Below are 10234 nucleotides of genomic sequence, written 5' to 3'. Positions count from 1 at the left end.
GACTAGACCAGACTAGATCAGTCCTGACCAGACTAGACTAGACCAGACCAGACTAGACCAGTCCTGACCAGACCAGACTAGACCAGACCAGACCAGACTAGACCAGACCAGACCAGACTAGACCAGTACTGACCATACCAGACCAGACCAGACTAGACTAGACCAGACTAGACTAGACCAGTCCTGACAATACCAGACCAGACTAGACCAGTCCTGACCAGACTAGACCAGACCAGTCCTGACCAGACTAGACCAGACTAGACTAGACCAGTCCTGACCATACCAGACCAGACTAGACCAGACTAGACCAGTCTTGACCATACCAGACCAGACTAGACCAGTCCTGACCATACCAGACCAGACTAGACCAGTCCTGACCAGACTAGACCAGACCAGACCAGACTAGACTAGTCCTGACCATACCAGACTAGACCAGACTAGACCAGTCCTGACCAGACTAGACCAGACCAGACTAGACCAGACCAGACCAGACTAGACCAGTCCTGACCAGACTAGACCTGACCAGACTAGACCTGACCTGACCTGACCAAACCAGTCCTGACCAGACTAGACCAGTCTTGACCATACCAGACCAGACTAGACCAGTCCTGACCATACCAAACCAGACTAGACGAGTCCTGACCATACCAGACTAGACCAGACTAGACCAGTCCTGACCAGACTAGACCAGACCAGACTAGACCAGTCCTGACCAGACTAGACTAGACCAGACCAGACCAGACCAGACTAGACCAGTCCTGACTAGACCAGTCCTGACCAGACTAGACCAGTCCAGACCAGACAAGAACAGACCAGTCTTGACCAGACCAGTCCCGACCAGGGGAAAGAGACCTCTGTACACTCCCTTAGTGTGACATGTAGAGAGAGGAGAGGGACCTCTGTACACTCCCTTAGTGTGACATGGAGAGAGGAGAGGGACCTCTGTACACTCCTTTAGTGTAACATGGAGAGGAGAGGGACCTCTGCACACTTCCTTAGAGTGACATGGAGAGAGGAGAGAGGGACCTCTGTACACTCCTTTAGTGTAACATGGAGAGAGGAGAGAGGGACCTCTGTACACTCCCTTAGTGTGACATGGAGAGAGGAGAGGGACCTCTGCACACTCCCTTAGTGTGACATGGAGAGAGGAGAGAGGGACCTCTGTACACTCCCTTAGTGTGACATGGAGAGAGGAGAGGGACCTCTGCACACTCCCTTAATGTGACATGGAGAGAGGAGAGGGACCTCTGTACACTCCCTTAGTGTGACATGGAGAGAGGAGAGAGGGACCTCTGTACACTCCCTTAGTGTGACATGGAGAGAGGAGAGGGACCTCTGCACACTCCCTTAGTGTGACATGGAGAGAGAAGAGGGACCTCTGTACACTCCCTTAGTGTGACATGGAGAGAGGAGAGAGGGACCTCTGTACACTCCCTTAGTGTGACATGGAGAGAGAAGAGAGGGACTTTCTCTACACTCCCTTAGTGTGACATGGAGAAAGATAGAGGGATTGAGAGGAAAGAAAAGAGAGATCAAAACAGAGAAGTCAACTTGTTTTTTGATTGCTGAATGGTGCACCTGCATGTTTTAGTGTGTGTTTTTATTGATGGCTATCTTTGTCAATGCTCTCTGGTATAATCAGTGATACATTGGGGTGTTTGTGTTCCCTAGGATGTCCGTTGTTGAAGTGTGTGTCTGAATTTTCTGACCCCTACCAAAAATAACCAGTGATGTATGCAGCTCAGAAAACTCACCTTGTGTCAAGTTTCAATTAACCTCTGCTGAGAGGAGGGGAATATCTGTGTGTGCGTGTGTATGTGTGTATGTTAGAATGAAATATACCCACAGCTACACACCCAATGCACAATAATTGCAATACACCTTTATGATATGTGTGAGAGGAATCTCAAAGATACATACACACACACAAAGATACACACACACACACACATCACCCACACACACACACACACACACACACACACACACACACACACACACACACACACACACACACACACACACACACACACACACACACACACACACACACACACACACACACACACACACACACACACACACACACACACACACACACAGACACACACACACACACAGACACACACACACACACACACAGACACACACAGACACACACAGACACATAACATGGTGTGGTGGGCAATGAGTGTTTGCTCTCTCTTAGCTCTCAGTAATTTGATTCGGAGGATGTTTTGATGAGAAGAGGTGCACATTACTGCAAGATGAGGATGGGGGGAGGGAGGGAGGGAGGGGAGGAGGAAAGGAGTAAAGGAGATGAGGGATGTCGTTTTAGGATGAAAGGAGGAGTTGAGAGGGGTGATATAGCTTTAGGGGTCAGGCTACTGTGTCTGAATGTATTTCTGACTTCTCTCATCTCCTCCTCTCCTCCTCTCCTCCACCCTCCTTCTCTCCCTTCCTCCCTCTCTCGCTCCATGTCTCAGGGTGTTAGCTGGGGTTGTTAGAAAGGGCCTTGTTAGATCTCTTTGTACCTGATGGAGAGACGTTGATCTGTGAAGTCATTGATCTGGCCAATCAGTACACTCTGACATGCAAACACACTCCCTAATTACACTGCTCTCTCTCTCCATCTCTCTCTATCTCTCTCTCTCTCTCTCTCTCTCTCTCTCTCTCTCTCTCTCTCTCTCTCTCTCTCTCTCTCTCTCTCTCTCTCTCTCTCTCTCTCTCTCTCTCTCTCTCTCTCTCTCTCTCTCTCTCTCTCTCTCCATCTCTCTCTGTCTCTCTCTGTCTCTCTCTCTCTCTCCCTCCCTCTCTCTCTCTCTCTGTCTCTCTCTCCATCTCTCTCTCTCTCTCTCTCTCTCTCTCTCTCTCTCTCTCTCTCTCTCTCTCTCTCTCTCTCTCTCTCTCTCTCTCTCTCTCTCTCCATCTCTCTCTCTCTCTCTCTCTCTCTCTCTCTCTCCTTCTCTCTCTCTCTCAATTTAAGGGGCTTTATTGACATGGGAAACATATGTTAACATTGCCAAAGCAAGTGAAATAGATAACAAACAAAAGTTTAAAAAAAAATCTTTTTTTTTTTTTTTGTAAAGACCATATTGGTGTTTACTGAGATTTACAGTCAGGGCCCAGGTCTGACAGAATCTGTGCAGAGGATCTACGCTGCTGTTCAAAAGTTTGGGGCCACTTAGAAATGTCCTTGTTTTTGTCCATTAAAATAACATCAAATTGATCAGGAATGTAGTGCAGACATTGTTAATGTTGTAAATGACTACTGTAGCTGGAAACAGCAGATTTTTTATGGAATATCTACATAGGCCCATTATCAGCAACTATCACTCCTGTGTTCCAATGGCACGTTGTGTTAGCTAATCCAAGTTTTTTTGCAATTATGTTAGCACAGCTGAAAACTGTTGTTCTGATTAAAAAAGCCATAGAACTGGCCTTCTTTAGACTAGTTGAGTATCTGGAGCCAGAAGAACCAGATCATCAGCAAACTGTAGACACTTATCTTCAGATTCTAGTAGGGTGAGGCCGGGTGCTGCAGACTGTTCTAGTGCCCTCGCCAATTCCTCGCCAACATTTATAATGTTGTATGTTTTTCCCCCAACACCACTTTCCATCAATTTTTACATCTCTCTCTCTCTCTCTCCCTCCATCTCTCTCTCTCTCCATCTCTCCCTCTCCCTCTCTATCTCTCTCTCCATTGCTGTGTCTCGCTCCATTTCACCCCCATCCTCCTTCATTAACAGAAACCTGGGTGTCAAAGCAGAATGTGTCCGTGCATGTGTCCGTGCATGTGCGCATGCTTGTGTGTGTTCTCGTAAAGCCGCAGGCAGCTAAGAGACTCGTTTTAAAATAGTCTATTTTTGAAAGATGAAAAATAAAAGATCACAGTCCCATAATGACTTCTCACCTGAGGGCGAGGGAGAGAAGGGAAAAAAAGGACGAGAGAATGAGGCAGAGAAAATTGAATGACAAAAAAGGCCTCTTCTGTCATGCAGTTCGGTTGATTGTGTCTCTATGCATGACTGTCAGTCTAAGATAGCATGTGTGTGCCTCTCTCTTTGTGTTTATGCACACATGTCTCTGTATTAAAGGTCCAGTGCAGTCAAAACTTGTGTATATAATATCACACTATGAGGTTGGGATATTTCTGTCAAATTGTGAAAATTATGTTAATGCCCTTTAAATGTAAGAGCTGTAAAAACCACCTGAAATGTAAGCTGGGATGGAGCTTAGGCCTGCCTGGTGACATTAGTTTATAGACCAAAAAGACAGACAGTTCCAAACTTGTCTGCCAATAACAGCTAGTTTTCAGTTTTCTACTCCCCACTCAGACCACTCCCAGACAGTCCTAGCACTATTCTTGTTTGCGAAATTGTTAAGAAGCTGTTTTTGTTATATTTTGACAATTTTAATTGAAAACAATTACTGTAAGGTACTTAAAACCTCTACGGGATCAGTGTCCTCCCCGCGGGGCGTTGAGCTAAAGTAGGCTAATAATGATTAGCATGAGGTTGTAGGTAACAAAAAAAAATCCCAGACACACAGTATCTGATATGGGCAGAAAGCTTAAATGCCTGTTCATCTAACTGCACTGTCCAAATTACAGTAGCTATTACAGTGAATTAATACCATGCTATTGTTTGAGGAGAGTGCACAGTTATGAACTTAAATAAGTTATTAATAAACCAATTAGGCACATTTGGGAAGTCTTGATACAACATTTTGAACAGGTATTCAATGGTTCATTGGATCAGTCTAAAACCTTGCACATACACTGCTGCCATCTAGTGGCCAAAATCTAAATTGCACCTGGGCTGGAATAATACATTATGGCCTTTCTATTGCATTTCAAAGATGGTACAAAAAACATACTAATAAACACATAGTTTGTTTCTTGTATTATCTTTTACCAGATCTAAAGTGTAATATTCACCTACATTAATTTCACATTTCCACAAACTTCAAAGTGTTTCCTTTCATATGGTATCAAGAATATGCATATCCTTGCTTCAGGTCCTGAGCAACAGACAGTTAGATTTGCGTATGTCATTTTAGGCGAAAATTGAAAAAAACGGAAATGGTGGCTGGATTCACAAGATGTTTATCTTTCATTTGCTGTATTGGACTTGTGATTTCATGAAAATTATATTATATGATATCCCTGTCGCGTTAGGCTAGGCTATGCTAGTCAGCTTTTTTGATGAGGAGGATCCCGGATCCGGGAGAGAGAAGCGGTAGAGGTTTTAAAGGTGTTTCTGTCTGCCAGTCTGTCTGTAAGGTGTCATTGTCTCCTTTTGTGTGCATCTGTTTTGCTTTAAGATGTGTCCATCTGTCCTAGACTGCCGACAAAATCTTCTAGATTCATGTTCTGTCCTCCAAAAACCTGTCTTTTGATATCAGTTGTATGAAAAAGAAAGGGTTGAGGGTGGGCTGGAGACCGACGAATGGAGAGAAAGAGAATACGAGAGGAGGGAGGTAGCAAAATCCCCGTCTGAGCATCTGTGTCCTGCTTTTTCAATAATCTCCTTGCAGTTATATAAGACCCTGGACAGGACAAGAGCTTTGTGTGTGTGTGTGTGTGTGTGTGTGTGTGTGTGTGTGTGTGTGTGTGTGTGTGTGTGTCCACATGATATGTGTAGAGCTCCTGTGCGTTCATGTATCTGTGTATGAGTCTGCGCACATACGCTCGTCATATGTTGGTGTACGTAACCTTGTGGTTGTGTGAGTGTGTGTGTGTGTGTGTGTGTGTGTTTTGGAGGGTGGGTAAAGAGATTGAGGGCAGTGTTAATTCCTCAGAGAAGAACCCCCCACCCCCTCCCCCACACACACATACTGTATGTAGGGTAGAGTCCTGCACGGGTCAGTTTTTTTGAGCTGCACCTGCCCCACATCAATTCCAAGCCCACACCGATATCAAACATCAGGGCAGATTTTTCTCCGCAACCCGACCCACTTGACTAGAATTGTTCCGAGAGCCAATCCGTGAACCTCCAAACAACATACATAAATGTCTTATGACTCCAGAGTAGTAGGCTATTAGGCTATGAATTAGTCTGCAAATAACATTTGGCTTAACAAATGAGTTACAAATAAGTTTCATGGATTCTGTGTGAAACAATAATAGGGGTTGATATGATTTTCGAATAACTGGCCTCATAAAGGGCGGTGATTGGTAGATGGGTAACAAACAATTACAAATCAGACATTGAACATATTTTATGCATGGTCAAGTTAATAATTATGCTGTGGATCATGTATTAAACCACCTAAACACATCAAATATGCAGTCGTCCTTGACACTCTGGTATAAAGGATTTGGAGACAGGCGCAGGAATACATCATCTGGGTTGTTAATACCCCCAAAACAAACACTTATACAAAACACCGGGATGTACCCAAACAAAAGAGCGAGGGTAACGTCGTAGAACGACACGGGACGAGACCCGTAATACACAATGCACAAAACACGCAGCACAGGCTGAGACTACGCGTAGGTACTCACACCACCAACGGACATGGGAACAATAACACGCAGCACAAGCTGAGACTACGCGTAGGTACTCACACCACCAACGGACAAGGGAACAATAACACGCAGCACAAGCTGAGACTACGCGTAGGTACTCACACCACCAACGGACAAGGGAACAATAACACGCAGCACAGGCTGAGACTACGCGTAGGTGCTCACACCACCAACGGACAAGGGAACAATAACACGCAGCACAGGCTGAGACTACGCATAGGTACTCACACCGCAAACGGACATGGGAACAATAACACGCAGCACAGGCTGAGACTACGCATAGGTACTCACACCGCCAACGGACATGGGAACAATAACACGCAGCACAAGCTGAGACTACGCATAGGTACTCACACCACCAACGGACAAGGGAACAATAACACGCAGCACAGGCTGAGACTACGCATAGGTACTCACACCACCAACGGACATGGGAACAATAACACGCAGCACAGGCTGAGACTACGCATAGGTACTCACACCACCAACGGACATGGGAACAATAACACGCAGCACAGGCTGAGACTACGCATAGGTACTCACACCGCCAACGGACATGGGAACAATAATACGCAGCACAAGCTGAGACTACGCATAGGTACTCACACCGCCAACGGACATGGGAACAATAACACGCGGCACAGGCTGAGACTACGCATAGGTACTCACACCGCCAACGGACATGGGAACAATAACACGCGGCACAGGCTGAGACTACGCATAGGTACTCACACCCCCAACGGACATGGGAACAATAACACGCGGCACAGGCTGAGACTACGCATAGGTACTCACACCGTCAAGGGACATGGGAACAATAACACGCTGCACAGGCTGAGACTACGCATAGGTACTCACACCCCCAACGGACATGGGAACAATAACACGCAGCACAGGCTGAGACTACGCATAGGTACTCACACCACCAACGGACATGGGAACAATAACACGCAGCACAGGCTGAGACTACGCATAGGTACTCACACCGCCAACGGACATGGGAACAATAACACGCAGCACAGGCTGAGACTACGCATAGGTACTCACAACACCAACGGACATGGGAACAATAACACTCAGCACAGGCTGAGACTACGCATAGGTACTCACACCGCCAACGGACATGGGAACAATAACACTCAGCACAGGCTGAGACTACGCATAGGTACTCACAACACCAACGGACATGGGAACAATAACATTCAGCACAGGCTGAGACAATACCCAGAAATTATTTGACAATACCCAGAAATGAGCCGACCCATGGGTTGAAAGAATGTTTTCATTCCACCCGGCAGCTGATTTTTTTGCGGGTCAACCATGTGTGTATCCGACCTGATACAGGACTCTAGTATAGGGTGGACCACCAATCTGTAGTGAATTCGCTAGTTGCCTCAGTATGTGTGTGTCTGTGTGTTCATAGTGTGTGTTTGTATGTGTATGTGTGTGTGTAGTTTATCCTGTTGATAATCCTATTAGTGACCCACTGCCTCACTTGGAGGGAGGGAGGGAGGGAGGGAGGGAGGGAGGGAGGGAGGGAGGGAGGGGGAGAGGGAGAGAGAGAATGTGGTGTACAACAGGGGAAGTAGAGACAGAAATGCACTTTCAACTCTCTTGTTAGAAATATTCCTCACCAAGAGATACATTATTAGCAGAAATTACAAAATTGATTCAAAATGTTATCTTATTAAACTCAGATAAATAAACAAAAAATATTAATGGACAAAGGAGCAATGTCTCCTCTCGTAGCCAAATATGTATTTGCCTGCCATAGCCTGAGGGGTAATGGAGTATAACATCTGCATAGTAATCATGATTATTATTATTGTCATGATTATTACGGGTAGTAGGGGTCCTGGTAACAGTAGTAGTAGTAGGAATTATGATGGTAGTTGTAGAACTGATGCAATGGGGATGATGACAGCTATTTATTTCTAAGTTCGTTTTAGTAGGTAGTAGTAGAGATATTAGAGGTAGTTACACTACTAGTGGTAATGGTAGTAGTAGAGATATTAGAGGTACTTAAACTACTAGTGGTAATGGTAGTAGTAGAGATATTAGAGGTAGGTAAACTACTAGTGGTAATGGTAGTAGTAGAGATATTAGAGGTAGGTAAACTACTAGTGGTAATGGTAGCAGTAGAGATATTAGAGGTATAAATTATACTAGTGGTAATGGTAGCAGTAGAGATATTAGAGGTATACATTTTACTAGTGGTAATGGTAGCAGTAGAGATATTAGAGGTATACATTTTACTAGTGGTAATGGTAGTAGTAGAGATATTAGAGGTAGTTAAACTACTAGTGATAATGGTAGTAGTAGAGATATTAGAGGTAGGTAAACTACTAGTGGTAATGGTAGCAGTAGAGATATTAGAGGTATGAATTATACTAGTGGTAATGGTGGTAGTAGAGCGAGAGAGATGGTGAGAGAGAGAGATACAGTCCACACTGCCCACAAAATGAGATGGAAACTGAGCTGCACTTCCTAACCTCCTGCCAAATGTATGACCATATTACAGACACATATTTCCCTCAGATTACACAGATCCACAAAGAATTTGAAAACAAACCCAATTTTGATAAACTCCCATATCTACTGGTTGAAATACCACAGTGAGAATGATGGAGGGATGAGAGTGAGGGAGATAGAGAGAGGGAGACAGAGAAAGAGAGATAGAGAGGGATGGTTTCATTACATTACACTCTAGAAGTTGATCTGTGTTATCTGAGTGTTTGAAATGGACTCTTAGGGAGGATTTGATTGGTTGTTTGCAGTTCTGTGTTTGTGTGTTCTTGTGTTTATCTGTGTTTGGCTGCTTTGCTTTTGTTTATCTGTGTGTGTCTGTGTGCCTTTGTGTGTGTGTGTGCGAGCACGTGTGTGTGTGCTCGTTACATCAGGCAGTCAGTTGGCAGCAGTGTCACAATAAACACAAAGAGCTCACAACCCAATACGACAGAGGAGAGGGGAGGTGAGGAGGGAGGGAGGGAGGAGGGAGGGAGGGAGGGAGGGAGGAGGGAGGGAGGGAGGAGGGAGGGAGGGATGGGGGGGAGGAGGGAGGGAGGGAGGGAGGAGGGAGGAGGGAGGGAGGGAGGGAGGGAGGGAGGAGGAGATGAGGAGGAGGAGAGGAGGGATGGAGGGAGGGAGGGAGGGAGGGGAGGAGAGGAGGGGTGGGGAGGGATGGAGGGAGGGAGGGAGGGAGGAGGAGAAGAGGAGGAGAGGAGGGGTGGGGAGGGATGGAGGGAGGGAGGAGGAGAAGAGGAGGAGAGGAGGGGTGGGGAGGGATGGAAGAAAGGAGGAGGAGAGATGAAAAAGGTTGGATCATGACAGGGTGTCTGGTGACATGTTCTACCAGGAGAGATACAGGGATACGCAGCACACTACTCACACCACTTCCAAATTCCAGCTTTATGTTAACACCATTACACAGAGAGACTGAATGTGTGAGTCTGCATGCCTACATTTGTTGGTGTGTCACGATGATTAGGCTGTGTGTGTGTGTTTGTGTGTATGTGTCAGAAACGCAAGCACAAAGCACACAGACACACACACACATAAACAAGGTTCCTGTGGTGATTGCTAAAACGTAGCCCTCCAGGATACTCCTCTTTCAGGGTGAAGGAATATATGTGTGTGTGTGTGTGTGTGTGTGTGTGTGTGTGTGTGTGTGTGTGTGTGTGTGTGTGTGTGTGTGTGTGTGTG

The 10234-nt window shown here is 45.8% G+C and overlaps 1 protein-coding gene across 2 annotated transcripts in view; it reads left to right on the top strand.

The window, feature by feature from the left end:
• LOC139581395 (dedicator of cytokinesis protein 2-like) overlaps nucleotides 1-10234 on the top strand; it is a 138695-nt gene that overhangs the window by 107336 nt on the left and 21125 nt on the right. The gene's annotated exons all lie outside the window — the stretch shown is intronic.

This window comes from Salvelinus alpinus, chromosome 7 (assembly GCF_045679555.1).
Source record: "Salvelinus alpinus chromosome 7, SLU_Salpinus.1, whole genome shotgun sequence".
Classification (NCBI taxonomy): domain Eukaryota; kingdom Metazoa; phylum Chordata; class Actinopteri; order Salmoniformes; family Salmonidae; genus Salvelinus; species Salvelinus alpinus.
Note: the sequence above shows the minus strand (reverse complement) of the source record. Positions and strands in the feature narration are given on the sequence as shown.